Source organism: Poecilia formosa, unplaced genomic scaffold (genome assembly GCF_000485575.1).
Source record: "Poecilia formosa unplaced genomic scaffold, Poecilia_formosa-5.1.2 Scaffold387, whole genome shotgun sequence".
Classification (NCBI taxonomy): Eukaryota; Metazoa; Chordata; class Actinopteri; order Cyprinodontiformes; family Poeciliidae; genus Poecilia; species Poecilia formosa.
The window spans coordinates 197,115-213,942 of record NW_006800326.1 but is presented as its reverse complement, the minus strand read 5'-3'; the positions used below and the strand labels follow the sequence as shown (position 1 = coordinate 213,942).

General features: G+C 38.9%; 1 protein-coding gene across 2 annotated transcripts in view; it reads right to left on the bottom strand.

The window, feature by feature from the left end:
* Positions 1 to 16,828, bottom strand: part of flnba (filamin B a) — a 60,578-nt gene that overhangs the window by 42,941 nt on the left and 809 nt on the right. The window lies entirely within an intron of this gene.

Below are 16,828 nucleotides of genomic sequence, written 5' to 3'. Positions count from 1 at the left end.
GGTGTAATTACCAAACTTCCCAACATCATGACGGCACTCCCAAACAGCAGGAGCCGCTGGGGACCGTACTGCATGATGCACGGCTGAAACAACTCCACACCGGAGTCACATGAGTCACGCAGCAGCAGCAGCCGCCGCGCAGAGGGGGCCGATCGCACCATAAAACCTCCAGATTACAGACAGAAAAGCAGCCATGAGGCCTTTAATGTCTTTGATTTGAGTAATGAGGGTGGAGCATGAAACAGAGGCCGTGTCTTTCTGTCTCCGACTCTTTAATCTGGCTGTGGTTGGATGCAAACAGCTTGCAGGGATGAAGTTTGAGGAAGATCAAAGAGAAAAAGTTTCTCTCCAAAGGCTTGAAGTGAATGAACAGAGAAGTTGAAAAGCATTAGCAGACCTGGAAGGCCACCAGCATCAGAACCTGGATTTAAATGTCGAGACCGAGTCGGATAGTCGGGTTGGCCAAGCCGTGTCCACATTCTGGATCTCAAACTCCTTTCGCTTTCAGAGCTCAAACTAACCACTGCTGGCGATTAAATAAGACGCTCGAGTGAAACCGGCATCCTGGAATTTACTGGAGCCGAGCGAAACAGAAAAACAGCAAGCAGGAAGGGAAATGGGTTTAAACAGAACATAAAATTTAAATACAGATGATTAATGATGAACAAATCGCAGCAGAAATGAGAACCAGGAGCCACAAGGGATCGGAGCAACCTGGGCCACGCTGCCCTGTCATTACCACACAGACATCTGGCATGACGTCCTCGCAACAAACACCCAGCAGCGCTTAGCCCCGCATGACCTCACCCCGCCGGTTCCCAGGCCATGTCGTCATCAGAACCAGACCCGCCATGTGGGGAGGAAGAGGAGGATGAGGGAAGGAATCATGAGCTTTTCATCATGCAGAGAGCGGCAGCTTCAGATATTTTCTGAGCTGATGCAAACATCTGTTATCCGACATTTGGTCCGTTTTACATCCTTAACAAGGTTTGACACAAACCTCAGATCATAACAAGGATCAGTTTCTTTCTTTCAGAGAATCCTTTTGAGTTTCTGACATGTTTTAGTCTTTGGATTTCAGCAGAGTCAAAACATTTTAGGGTCAAACAATATGCATCTGACCAATTAAAACTAAAGAAGAAAAACGAAAAACTATTTGTTTGGTCTGAGTTCAGTCAATCAGTGGGGGGAAAAAAAAAGTATGAGAAGAAAAAGCTGTTTGTAGCAGAGCCAGGCTGCAGGAGGCTCACCACAGTAACTATCAGCGAACATCTCAGTAAACCACACGCGCCAGTACACCCACACACACACACACACACACACACACACACACACACAGCGGGGGTTTGTGAGCACAGACAACATGAAGCATTCCTCAACCTCTTGGCAAGAAAAACCTTCCACAGGTCTTAGCGTTTGCACATAGGATCAATTATCTCCATTTATTTACTCTGGCCTGATTAGAAGATTATAAAACCAAAACAGCTCAACTCAGATAGTCATTTTGTTTTTGTGTATTAATTGGGGTAAAGCACCGACGTCAGAAAGTATAAGATTGGAAATTTTAAAACTCATTGAAAAAAAAAAAAAGCTGATTGAAAGATAAACAGCTGAGATTGGTCCAGCTGCAGACAGCTCAAGTCTTCTTCATCCTTTATCATCTTCTTATCAGATTGATAATTAACCAAATGTAAAAACAGTGACGGCATCAAACCCTGCGTCACGTCTGCCACCTCTCCAGAACATTTACAGGTGAGAGACAACATTCCCCACATTAAACGCACAGGAGACGGGATGACAGCAAGTCGGCCTCATAAAACCAGGAAGGTCTGCAGTGAAATGACAGGTTGTCAGGTGATGACAGGGACGTGACCGAACGCTCTCTTCCGCCCTCAGAACCAAAACCCAACTTCCACCCGCCTCAGCAGCACACGCTGCCGTTTGTTTGGAGGTAATCCACTGCAATTCGGTCAAAACTGTCCTTTTTATGGGTCGTTCAGATTAAAAGGTCAAAAATATCAAGACAGAAATTGTTCAAATCATGGCTGTGAAGACGTTATGATTTTTAAAATACATTTAAAGTAACTAAGGTAAAGAAGCATTTAATGAAGCAGTTTTAGTTTTGTAACGATTCTGTTTGATTAATTGTTAAGTATTGTGATAATGTTTTAATTTCTAACAAAATATTCAACATTTTAGAGTTTAGACTAAACTCAGCATTCACTTTACATCTCACTATCCTTAGCAAACAAATTAGCAAGGCTGCTACAAAGCTAGTTAGCATAGCATATTTAAAACATTTAGTTTGGAGGCAGTTTTTGCCAATACTGTAAATGATATTGCTATTAAGTTTTTATTCTTTTATATTTTCCTATAAAACAATAAAAACTTAATTACAAGCTAAGAATGTTACAAAGCCAAGTGGCTAAGCTAATGTTTTAGCTCGTAAAAAAAAAGAAAACAGAAGAAACAAACTCTTTCCAACTGTGTTTCACAGTGTTTTTGCTCCATATTACACTCATTTACTACTAGAGAATCTTCATTTCAAACAAAATCATAAGTGAAAATCAGATACTAATTTGGTTAATGTAGCATTGAGCACCTGCTAATCCCAAGGCTAACTGCTAGCATAATCCTAAACTGTATTCAGTAATATAATCCCCGACTATTTACCAGTGTGGCTGAGAACTTTATAGGCTGCTTCCTTTGTCATGTTTGTCACATATTTAACCAGTCAGCCTAAATTAGCAGCCAAACCACATAGCTTAGCAATTACACCAATTACAAAGCTAATTAGCATTTTATGCCGTTGCCATACTAATTGTACATGAGACTGTTTTCTATACACTTAAATGTTTGTTTGTTTCCAACAGAAAGTCAGAGGTTAAGCCCAAGATGTTTAGCAAGGTCAATTCTCCTCCAGAAGGATATTTCTGGTTGTATTTCGACATATTTCACATTGTTGCTTTGGTGGCTTTAAACAGTTTATAGTAACCGTTTGGCAAGCAGCTCATGTTTTTTTTAACCACAATATTTTTTGTAGAGGCTGCATGAAATGCATAAAAAGCCAAACTGGACAAAGTAATGGAAAATACATTGGGCAGAAACAAACCTGAATCATCCTTTTACAAACAGCAGAGAAGATGTTCATTTTTTCCTGTATGCACTAAATGTTTAACGTTTCTTCAAAAGCTACTAAACTTGAACCAGAGTGAAACATTTCTCCCACAAACAAGGATTGAAAATAGAAGTCAACTTTTAAACAATATGCTGAAGCCAATTTCTGCTGGCATAACTTTTTACATATAGGGCACAAAATGTTAAACACGTCGGGTGAAAATCTGACAAAAGAACCGATTCAAAATTTACATGATTAAAAAAAGATTTTCATTCTCATTGCTGAGTTTTGATCACTTCCTTAGGTTGAGGAAGACAAAACATGTCAGGTTTTTTAGAAGAATAAAACTTTTATAGGAGGCAAAAAAAAAAAACTTAATTAGGAAGTACAAGGTTTCCTGAAGCTGGTCCTTGAGGTGCACCGTCCTGCTGGGTTTAGGGGTTTTCTTGATCCAAAACAACATATCTGAAGTGGTGGGTCATCCAGGTTTTCCAGAACTTTGTGACCATCAGGTCTGAGCCTGGAGGCGTTGGACCAGGAAAACATCCACAACCGTTCCGGGGAAGGTAGGGTCACCAAATAATGATCCATGTAAACCTTTTTATGGGAAGCTGTTGCAGATAATCTCACTCATAAAACACAGATGTGTTTTGTCTGGACAATTTCAGACCTGACCGCAGGACACACAGAAACAACTTTTTTTTAACACTTATCAAGAATGAACAATAATTTATCAGTTTAGTGTTTCCCTAAAGAATGAAACAAGCGACATTTGTTCTTGATGAGGCTCCAGCTCTGAGGCATTAACCAAAACAAAGAAAGTGTCTGTTAGAGAGCTGGTGTGTGCTGGTCGGTAAGTCTATATCCTGCCTTCTCTCAGGTTACCTTTCCAGCAGCAACACTGGGCCCAGTGTCTCCAACACACTCACAGCTTCGCTCTGCTGGCGTGAGAGTCCTGACAACAATGAAAGACTAACGCGTTTTTACCTCGTTTATATGTTAAACAACAGAACAGAGCCGCGGTAACCCGCTCCACCCGACACACGACTTTACGTCTCGGTTTTTCAGCCCGGTCACACCTCAGCAAGGCTTTTGGAAAACGTCCCGCAAGCTCAGAGAGGAATGTTGCTCAGCTTTGCCCTCAGGACCTTAGAAATGCCACCGGTTCAATTCAAGTCCGCACACTTTGGATCATAAGGAAACAGTTAAGTTTAAATAAATTTGAATAAACAGAGACGGGATCTTTCTGAGAGCCCGAAGCAAACTTGTAACCAAACCCAGCAGAACACAGAAAGGATGAGGGCCATTTGTCAATGCTTTGTGCAGTAATGGCTTTAATTGTGTCCCAGCACAAGGCTTCTTTCAGCGAGAGCAACAACCTGAAAGCTGTTAAGACTTTTCCCTTAAAATGAGCCCTTTGTTCAGATGCCACTTTAATTTGTCATAAAACCAGCCGTCACGGTGGGCATCGAGCAGATCGTACCCAGACCTGTTTATCAAGTTCAGCTTTTTATTTACTCCAGACCTTCATTTGAGCGGCCCGTGTTCAGATCTGGTTGCGATTATTGATCTGATGGCAATTATGGGATAAAGGAGCGCTGCTTGTCTCGGATCAGGATCTGGGCCACCCATGCTCGCAGCATGTTCTACCAGCCAAAATTACAAATAAAGAGCCATAAATACAAAGCCGCCTGCGTTTTTTTTAACTCAACAGAAGAGGTAAGATGGAGCAAACGGAGCCAAGAGGAGAACATGTTTTAGCAGGAGGAAAAAGAGCTGCGAGCTTTCAGAGTGTGAGAACACGGCCAACACAAACACTTCTGTCAGCCGTGACTTATGGAGACGGAGCGCTTCAAAGATTCAGGGCAGATTCTGCATATTGATGGCTTCAATTCCCATCAGAACGCAGAAAAACTATTTATGACGTTTGGAACGCCACGCCGTTTCACTCTGCCGCGCTGGAAAACTTCGTCATGTAACCGATCCAGACCGAGTCGTCAGAGAAAACGTTTAAATCTTTTCCATCTGAACCGCACTGAAAACCAAACGAGATGCAAAATGCTGGCAATCAGCTGGAGCAGGGCTGCACAAAACTATTATTCTGATTATTCAAAAAAAAGGCATATTCTGCAAATTTTTCATTAAACTAAATCTATTAAAAGATGAAACAACATTTTATATTATGAAATGCAACCTATTTAGTGAACAAAGCGCCTGCAGCCAAATTCTTCTGAAACATTTCTGCTGGACTTGAAGCTAAAACTGCAACTTGAGTTCAGAGTAAAACATAAGAAAAACGTTTCTCAGATGCAAAATGTATTTATTGTAAAGTTTTGACTTAATTGCTGCTCTGTCAGCAAATTGACGTTTTTCTGAGTCTAACGATTTATTACTTACAGAGTTGAATTGATTAATGACAAATCTGATTAATTGTCCCAAACTGGACAGACTGTTTCACAACACAAATATTGCGTTTCAGAAACGCATAACACAGGCCTAATTCTGAAAACTGACAAGAAAATGGCTTCAACCAGAGATCTGTCAGCTGAAAACAATAAGAGGAAGTCATTACTCCGTTAAGAAGGTAATTTAGAGTGAGGAGAAAGGAGGTTTAAATTTGAAGAGTTTACGGCAAGACGGAGCGAAGTCGACGTCAGGATAGAAAACTCAAGATTCACAAGAAAAATGGAGAGAAACGGGATCAACTGGGGAAGGTTTGATGAAGAGGAGACGACCGACGGCTGAATGGAAACATCTGCAGGCCGGAGGAAAGCAGCACATCTCCAGGCACCGACGATCTGGGGCAACGTGTTGGTGAAGCTGCAGCGCATCGTTGCCTCCACAGGAACAGCAGATGTTCACATTTTCCTCATTCCACCAATCTGAGGTAAAAGTTCGGTGATAATGCAACGTCCCTCTGACTGAAGAGCAGCCCAACATCCCTCAGGTCCTGAATATTTATGACTGAAGTTAAAGGAGCCTCCGTTCAGCAGAGCTCCTTGTTGGCCAACATAAGACGACGTTCGTCCCAATTGATGTTTTCAATTAAAGTTTTTTCGCTACGTCTCTTTCTAGGTGGTCCTTAAACTTGAGGTCCATCCGAGTTTCATAGGTTTTGGACGAGGTTCTGTTTTCTTTGGATCAGTTTATCATGTTTCAAAATCCGGAACAATATTAAAATCAACTTTTCACCATCTTCCTCAGGCATGAGCTACATTTTAACAAAATCACAATATTAACATGGCGACTTTGGTTTTTTCCATCTTGATTTTTGCTACAAAAGTTAAAACAATAATAACTAAAAAGATGGACAATTGTCCTTCAAGAGTAGCAGTCTGCATTGGAATGAAAAAGGAAAAAGATGCAACATCCAAACGTCCAACAGCAGAAAAAGGTCACAAAACGACTCAACTGAATTATAAAAACATGAAAGTTGTATTTTTAAAAGTAGACGTGCATTTGAAGTAGAAGTATTTGCTTTGCCAACAAGAGAAAAATCAAGAGAACATCCTCGTTGAATGTGGTTCTTCATCTTCAAAAATCTGCATGTTGATCTAGATTAAAGTTTGACAAGCTGCTCCACAGAGCTCGACTCGCCTGAATTTAGAAACATTCACCAAGCTTCTTACTTTTCTCTCAGGCTGCGGACCAATCACGTAATCTGATAAAACATCGTTTATGTTCTCATTATGTTAAACGTGCTTCAGATTTAAATCGTTCCACCACAGACCGAGATCCAGCTTCCGATCTTTCCGCAGATGTTCCGTCTCGCATCTTTGAGCGGTACCTGAACGCATCACGAGGGAAACGCCACTCTGCTGCAGCCAATCGGCGGCGTTGCTGGGACAACAGGTGGAATGTCCTTCACTTCTCACAGACCTGAGAGGCTTTTCTCTGCATTTGTTATCAATTACTCCTCTGTGTGTGTGTGTGTGTGTGTGTGTGTGTGTGTGTGGCCCCGTATGGCTCGTCTCTCTCCCCTCTAAGAGATTACACCAGCAAACATTAAATAAAACTATGGAAAAAAAAGTTAATTTCCCTCCCGCCACCCCAAAAAAAAAAGAGTAAAAATTTTTAAATCTTAATTTTTCTAGGAAAAAAAAACAAAAAACCTTGAAAATTTCTGAGCTCCAAAAGTCAAATTTCCAAGTTGCAGCTTCATCTATAAAACACTTAAATTTGAAAAAACAAACACTTCAACCAGAAATAAAAAACGTTGACAAAAAATAAAAATTTAGATTGATCTCGTTTTCTAGAAAAAAAAAGAAAAGAAAAAAAAAAGTGAAAATTTCTGAGTTTGAAGAGTCAAACTTCCAACTTTACAAGATCATAAATTTCTCAGGTTTTTTCTATGATATATTAAATAAATCTTAAAATTGATGAGGAAATTTAAGATCAAAAAGTGGCAGAAATGTACTTTTTCCCTTCTTCCATTACTACAATGGGCCGGATACGGACTTGTAAAACTCAGTTTAAGTGAAGAAACGGAAATGATCCCTTCTGCGCTGGATGGAAGTCCAACCACTCGTCACATGCTGATGTGATGATGCAACATGATCAGAGTCAGTATCGTTGAAACGGCGCCCATTCATTCATTCATTTGTTCATTGTTAGCATTGGAGAAAAGCCAATTCCCACTTCACACCTTCCAGACAACTCGGCTGTAACCTTTCACCCTACAGAGTATTAAGGCCAGAAGAGTTTTTCTGTTTTTAATTGAGATTAAACTCAAAATACCAGAATTCAATATTACCAGAAGTTGTAAAATTACTTGTGTGTAGAAGTAATAAACTTACTACTGCATTCTTTTAATAATGACTTTATTCTCATATTTTGATTACATGATTTCTCGTATCACCACAACTTTCCGAATATGAATTCGCCTCCAGCTTTATTCTCGAATTAGGATTTTTCTCATATCATTATAACTTTGTCATGCGACTTTCTCTCATAGTACGACTTTTTTCCCCTCAATATGACGCATCTTTTTGTAGGACTGATTTCTCATTACTTTTTTCTCGTAATTGAATTTTTTTTCTTTAATGTCCCTAATCCTCTGTTGGATGCCCTAGTGGCCAGGGGTGGTAACTGCAACGCAGGAAAACCAAAATGTTCAAATTGTTCATCTAAGCAGCTTCTGATAATGGGCTGATGGTGCATTCAAATGACGATGCCAGGTAGGAAATGTATAAAAAACTTTAGTCAAAAAGAATTAAGAATGACAAAAAACTAAAAAATTCAGACTATACCAATCTGGAGGTTAAAATCAGTTTTTAAAGAAAGTTTTTTATGGGGTTATATTTTTAAAGTTATGTCATAAAAATTCCCACAATATAATGTAGGGAGAAAAAAAGAGAATTTGTAAAAACTAGTGATTCATAAATGCTCTGGGAGTTTTTCTACAGTTCTGAAATCAGGCTGAGCAGCTGAATGAAGGACGCAGCTAGCCGACCGCCTGCGCTCCGATAATCTCCGTTTCCAGATATCAGAGGCTGAAACCAAGCCCAACGATGACATCACCTCTCATTATCAGCACCAGTAGCGATAAAGATCCAACTCTGACACAATCAGAGATTAAACCGTCTTAGAGACAAACAGATAAACACCAGGCGAACGTGATGGGAGTCTGAACTTCCTGAAACCAGCAGGGTGAGCTGAGGAACGACTGTTTACACACGGCGCCATGGCAACGGCAAGCCGAAAGAGCAACTCTATGTGTGTGTGTGTGTGTGTGTGTGTGTTTGGTTTCTGGTTGAGGACGGGAGCAGCCGGACGGACGCTTGGTTAATGTATCACAGAAACCGAAGGAGTCCAAACTAAAAAGAGTTTCAGGAAAAATGAAAGGAGCTGCTGTGCAAGTGGCCTAAACAAAGTCCAGATCCAAACAGAAACAGAACAGAGTTCATTTACCTGCAAAATGATGGAATAAAGAAAAATGTCCTAAATGGAGAAACAAAACACAAAAACAGTCAAGCAAATTAAATCAGCCTTAGCAAGACAAAGATTTATAATGAAAACAACCAACAAAAATAAATTGGCTGCAAGCGGCTCGTTGGACCATTTCCATAGAAATGACTTAACTTGGGTAAAAACTGATACTTTTAAATGTACATATAAACAACAAATGTAGCTTTTTTCCCCATGGAATAATTGCATTCATTTCTGAACCAGAATGTCACTAAGAGTGTCAGCAACATGTTTTAAATCAAAGTTTCTTGTCATCAAGTTAAAAACAGAGTTAAATACATTTTCCATAAAAATCAACATCCCACAGAAACTAATGACTATATTCTCATAATTAAACAAATTTTACTTTGTTGTGCAACTCTCAGAATGGATGATGGAAATAAAAAAACCTTTTTGAAAACATGTTCTGTTATTTCCTTTCTAGAAAACGCATTCAGTTTTTAAGTCAGGCCTAAACGACTTTCATTGTGATTAAATAAACTTTGCAGAAAATCTAAACAGCCTGAAGGTTAAAAACAAACTGCAGGACAGAACAAGACTGGAAGAGTAAAACACTAATGTACATAAATACAAATCCTGCAAAATGCCAAGAACACTGCTGCATAAGGAAACAAAGTAAGGCAAGATAAATTGGAAAAAAAAAAAAAAAAAAAAAACAATTTCCGTTTTCTTTATCTTCTCTACCAGAAACTGGACGACAAAAGTCTTCAGATTCGTTATTTGGTCCCAACTAGCCACAGAGACGTCATAATTCATTTTGTCATTTTTATCAGTTTTGGATATTTAAAATGTCTTGCAGTGTTAAATATTCATTAGAATTTAAAGTTTATTGATATTATTATGCTATTATCACTATATTTCTTGCAAATGGCCTCAAAACAGTATTATCGTTCATCTCAAAAACGTCTAAATTTATCATCCAGAAACATTTGTTATTGTGACACGCGTAGCAAAATATGTCATCTTTCTGTTGAAAGCAGCAGAACAGATTACAAACAACATGAGCTCATAAAACGCTACGAATCGACAGCTGAGCGCTTCAGATCCTGTTGGGCCTGTTCTCAGAGCGCTAACCGATTCCTGTCGTTCCAGACAGACAAACACTTTCACATTAACAGATAAAATAAACTCTCCTCACTGAGCCAGAAAGGAAACCTGACCCCGACATAATGTAATGAGCAGTGATGAAACAGGGAAAAACCGAACAAACCCCGTTTGCATACCACAGTTATTAACACACGTTATTTAGCAATCAGAACCGAAGAGAGAGCTAGACGTGGCTCAGATGGAGGAACGAGGGAAAAATCAAACATTAAATATGTAAATTTGATGTTTGAATCGACGGCTGGGAGTAAATGAGGATTATCTAGTTCAGAGTTTTGGTTCAGGGTCAGTTCTCAATGATTTTAACGACCAGCTGGGACGGAAAAATGAAACACTCAGCAGGAAAAACTGATATCTTCTGCAGGAATTTGTTAAAAGTAAACAACTTAATGTGACAAATGCTGCAGCAAAGGTTGATTTTTCCGATGAGATCTACTCAGCCATGATGCAACAGAGGCCTGACGACACACCCGCAGCACAACCTGCTGCTGGCAGGGATCCAGGCAAGATTTCACAATCAGGAAGGTTCTTCCCACACATTTACGGGTTTTTTTCTGGGAATCCTGTAAACTTTAGACATGTTCTGCTTTTTAAAGCTCTGCAAATACAAACCAAAAGGAGTTTGTTTTCCCACTGAACACAGGACGCCTAAACGCCTCATTTACAGCCCAGCCATCGTTTCTGATACTCCTGTTCATCGACCATGAAACTTTCATTTGAAGCCCCAAGAGGAGGCAGTTTGGCACGTCTCAAACAAAATCTCCCTTAAATGCCAATTTTCACCAATTAGTGGGGCAGACAGACCGTTGAGGCTTTTCTTAAAGAGACAGGAACAAAAAAGATATTTATTCAATAAAAAGAAAAATGTGTTCAATTCAAATGAGAACTAGCTAAATGAGTTTTATGTCCGTCAGGTAAAGGTGCAGATTATTGCAGAGGTTTCTAAAGCTGGGGGTCGGAGTCTGTTTGTGGGCGAAGAAACATCAAGTTTTGGGTCTTTACCCCCAAATATAACGATCAGAGCTTCAGACCAGTAATCAGCAGGAGCTGAGCTGGTTTTTTAATTGGACAGCCAGCTGGTTGGAAAGTAAAAATCAAAACCCGAACAAAGGCTGCAGAATCTGAAAGTTCTAATTTCCCAGCAGACACTGAAGGCAACACTGAGTGAATCTTACAGGCAGGACTCAGAGTTATTCCTCTGAGTGCTTCAAGTTTTATTAGACTGAAGACCAGGGGCCTCCAGGAGGGGCCCCAAACCGCAGCTAACTGCTAACAGATCCAAGATCAGACCGATAACTACTGGTACCAATAAACCCAAACTGGTCCAGTACCAGTGTGTCCTGATGCCAGTAAGTCCAAACTGGTCCAGTACCAGTGTGTCCTGGTGCCAGTAAGTCCAAACTGGTCCAGTACCAGTGTGTCCTGGTGCCAGTAAGTCCATGTATATTTCTGGTCTACATGTTGGATCCATATTTTAAAATCAGTGATAGTCCCTCATTGTTTACTCCATAAACGTTTAACCAGCTTCATCAGTGAAACTCGTGTTAAAACTGCTGCTGGTTTGAACTAATTGATCAGTAAATATTGGCTTTGCCACATTTACAGTCACATCCGACTGAGCGAACCGTCAGGAACGTGAACGCTGCAGCGACCAGGGTGGGCAATATTTGATTGATGAGGCCATTACAGCGTTTCCGTGGCGATAAGGACGCTGCGCGTGTAGCGAGGAACACCAATCGTAGAAACTGAGGAGAGCTCAAACAGCAGCTCATCATAAATTGAAGCAGAGGCAACAAAACGTGACGTTATCTGCAGAAACAAACGATTACCGGCCGATCCTTTCAGAGAAAATTTTATTTGCCGTTTCCGTTTTGTTTATTTTGCAAATTTAAAATCCATTTTCAGTGTTAAATGTTAATTTGAATTTAAAGTTTATTGATCTTTAGAAATGCGTTCTTGCACTGTTATCGGTATTATGCCATTGCTATAATATTATTTATAGTAAGATCACTATAAAATGATCTTGAAACCATAATATCGTTAATTGCAATAACTTCTGGACGATAAGCAACATTTGTTAAATTTTGAATAAAAAAATGTTGAAGTAGTTAAATGAAAAGTTGCCAATTTTTTTCATCCAATTACTCGTCAGAATAGTTAATTAGTAAGATAATCGTTATGCGCAGCCCTACTTTAAGCACATTTCTAATTTAAGAGAGATTTTATCGTGTAGCTGCAGCACGTTCAGCTCTGCTCCCACTCAGTCATTTCCTCTCCTGTGGTGTGGAAAACCAAAATGAGCGCACACCACTGTTTTACGCCTCTGAATGCGCTGTGACCTCTCCTCCCTCCCGCCGCCAGCCCTCAGAGGTGCAGCCAGCAGCTTTCCTTCTCTCCCTCTGAACGCGCAGTGAAAGCTGGGAAGTCCTCTGAGGAAGAACGACTCCTGAGGAAACGTCAGTCGACGCTTCGCTCTGAACTCAGAGGAAAAGAAAGGCTGCAGTATTCATGAACTTTCTGAAAAGTTTTTACAGCCAACTTTAAAACCCGTCAGCGGATCGGCACCACCCTCCTGAGCCGAACCGATGGAGAGAATCCAGCAGCTTTCTGAGAACATTTCCAAGTAATGCAATGATAGCAGCGTCTTCACAGGTCTGCCTAAAAAGTTAGAGATGGGCAGAGAACCCAAAAACTGTAATCAAGTAAAAGTTAAAGTTCCCAGCCAAGAAATTATTCCAGAGTAAAAGAGTATTTGGTAAAAAGTCTACTCAATTACTGACCAAATATCAATCATTTAATATCCAAGTTATGTGGAAATGTTGGTATTTTATATGATAATTCTTATAAGTAACAAACAACAAAAATCAGGAAAGAGAAAATGTTTCCAAACCAGTTAATGAAACTTTAATAGAAACTGCAGGTCTGTGTCTGGTGAATATTTGGTTAAAACATGTTTGTTTTCATTCAGTGGGTAGAAAATCCAGAAGTTTTACTCAAGACTAGAGATACTTTATAATAAAATTACTCAAGTAAAAAGTACAGCATAGGAAAAATAAAAGAAAACTAAAAGTAATTTCTTAATAAAAGTTACAAGTATAGAAAAACGCATAATTTCCATGAACAGCTACATTCATAAAGGACCGCCATGTTTTTGGAGGAATGTTAAAACTTCTCCATGATGCTAATCAAGTCACACAGTTTTCAACACAAACCATGCTTGACGTTTTTTTGTTTGTTTTAACAAATTCATTGTAATTTTTTTCTGTTATCTTTTCTGCCTGTCCGTCACAAAATCCTTGCTTTCGTAACAAATCTAACTTTTGGTTGAAAAGTTGAAACTTTTTCTTGAAATGGCTGCCATCTATGTTTGTCCACTTTAGGATGACCAGCTCCCCCTGCTGGATGGAGGCCAAACTACAACACTAAGCGGAGGTCTTACCGAACGTTACAAGTTGATGATTTTTACTAATTTTAATCTAATAAACCATTAATCGACAATTAACCTCAAGTCGATTAATTGTTTGCATCGCTAATACTAATACATTTTCCATACCTTTGTTTCACTTGATGACATTTCAGCATATTAATTTTCTTACAGGTTTTTGACGTTTCCACTTTAAATCTTAGAAACATGGAGGTCCGATCAAAGGACAGGAAGACACACCCGGTGAAGCCCGGAGGCGGCAGGAGGTGAATCAGCCTGTTGACTGAAGGCGAAGATGTTCAAACAACTCAACCTGAGTGTTTGCTAAGAAGTGAAAGGGGGTTTGAATATTTTAATGGGCTGCTGGAAGCATTTTATCTTGCGGTTTGAACGCCGGCAGACCGGGAAGCGGACTACAACACAAGGCATTCTGGGTAAGAAAAAACAAAACAAACGAGTTAGCTTAGCACTAGCGGGAGAAAAGACTAAAAAAATAAAAATAAAAAATAAAAATAAAGACAAAAGTCAAATCCGCCATCCGCTAAAATCTGATGCCACTCATTTTTTGTTTACATTTCATGAAACAGGAAGTTGCGCTCAGTGTCTTCTTCAGAGGTTTTGGTGTCGACTCTTTCAGTGGCTCCTGGTGCAGCGCCGCCACAGGCGGAGAGGGAAACAGGTTGCCCAAACGGTTCGGTTCGTTTGACTCTTCAATCCACTGCATATTTGTTTTTTCAAAATCATGGTTAACTCTACTTTCCGATCTTAACTCCTCCCACGCCACTCCCAGTTCCTTCCTGCCGACTCACGCCTCTGGTTACAGAAGGAGGAGACCCTCCACGAACCGAGAGGAGGATGAATAAAGAGAAGATGGATGTTTGATCCTAATCCTGCAGGGCAGGCTTGGACAAATCTGATCCGCCGAGGTTTTCTAAAGAATCACAGCGAGTGACGAGCCGAACACCTTCAAACAAACTGGAGCAGAAACCAGTGAAAACCAGTAACCAGTGATATGCCTCCTGTAGAAACGCTTCGACAGAAACGCACCGATCTGGACATTTCCAGGCCAATATCGATTCAGGTTTATCTGACCTGCTGACTCCTGCTTTCTGTCAAAGAGGAGAAAATGCTTGTTAGAGGAAAATAATCTGAATCCAGCAGAAAACCGTAAAACAAACAAACAAAAAAACCTGCGTCATGGTTGATGTTTTCAACCAGGGGGAGTTTATTAGTTTTTATTATGGCTGGGCAACAAATTGATTTCATCTATGAATTTCTTTTCAGCTTTTAGAGATGTACTTTTTGAGAAATCTGCATCTTTTCCCCCACCAAAGCACTCCTTGGGTTTCCACAATTCATAGCAATGTCAGCACCCACACGGCGGCCATCTTGTTTTACAGTTTCTATGTATTTGCACTTTAAATTCAGGTCAGTTCTACAATGGATTAATTAATTTATTTTAATTACAAGAATAAAAATCATAATATGAGAACAATAAAGTAGTAATATTAGAAATCCAGCACAAAAAATAAAAATTAAGACGAGGAATGTCGAGCATCTTGTGAAGTTATACTTTGGTATCAGTTTTAGAGGTAATATTTAATCTTTCAAAATACCAACATCGTCTGTAGCAGGACTTTGAAACAATTATGTTTATTTCAATAAGATTCTGATAACTATAAGCTTTTTTCATTTTATTTTCTCATTAATAAAAATTATCATAGCCTGACTTTAATATTCAACCATCCAACTCACAGAAGGGAAGATTAAAATAAGAGCCACTTAAATTTTTTAAAATGGCAGTAAATATTTTCAAAGAAAAGAAAGCGAGCAAAAAAAAATAAATTATATTTTAAGCCATGTTGCCCAGTTTAGTTTTGATGCTTTAAACAGAAAATTCAACATTTAGATCAAAGGTGGTGAATCGGGCCGGTTCCGATCGCCAACAGTTGATAGGTGCTACTCTAAAAATAAAGAAACAAAATGATTGCGGTTTCTCTCCCACAGAAACTTAATAACCCGTCAAGAAGAGCTGCTAAAATCAGCTACTTTCATCGATTGTCCACCTGAAAGTTCCTGCATTTCCTGAACTCAGCATGAATGAAAACCAAGACAGCAGGTGTGCTTCATCTGCTGCTCCTTAACTCCACCCAGTCCTGGATCTACCAGCAATCATTTCTAATTTAAGACCTTTGATGGATCTCACCTCGAAGCAGGAAGGGTTTATCACCATCAGGTCTTAAAAAGTAAATTAAATCAAATAAACAGCTGCTGAGAGGATAACACTGATGCATCGATGGAGTTTATGAGCTTTAATTAATGAGGAAACCACATTAAAATCTGCGTCAAGTAATTTAAAAAAGAGATGAAACATTTTTAACCAGTAATGGGAGAAACTAAAGCTAAAGGAACTAACAAAACTTAAATATTACAGTAAAATTATGCTAATTAACACTGAAGAGTTTGTTTTTCCTAAAAACTGAAGTTAAAACTGAGGTGAATAAAGTACCAAAAATTTACTCGCATAAGAGAAGCACCACTTCAACATATTTTTACTCCAGTAAAAGTAACAAGTCCAAGAAATTGCTAGAGTAAAAAAAAGTATTTAGTAAAAACTCTACTGAAGTACACAATTATAAAGTTGAGTGAAAGTTTTGATATTTAAAAGGACCAGAAATGACAACAAAAAAATAAATAAAAATAAAATCTGGCAAAAAAACAAAAAATTTCCAAATCAGTTTCTTTCATTGTAAAACTTCTGAAACTTTAATAAAAGCTGCAGCTGTGTGTCTGTGTCTGGTGAGTTTTTGGTTAAAACATGTTTGTTTTTCATTTAGTGGGTAGAAAATTCAAAAATTTACTCAAGTAAAAGAAGAAATACTTCATAATATAATTACTCAAGTAGATGTAGAGTTGAGTAATAACTAGTTACATCTTTTCGATTACATTTATTTGAGCAACTTTTGAAAAAAAAAATTTAGGAGCCTTTTTACTACACTACTTTTTACTTTAATGATTTTATTGAAGTATCTCTGTTCTCATTTGAGTAAATTTTCTGGATTTTCTACCCACTGAAGAAAAGAAAAAACAGGTTTTAACCAAAATCTCGCCAGACACAGAGACACACCTGCAGTTGTTAAAGTTTCCTAAGTTTTTTTTAATTATTATTCAAAGAAACCGATTTGGAAACATTTTCTTTTGCCTGATTTTGTTAT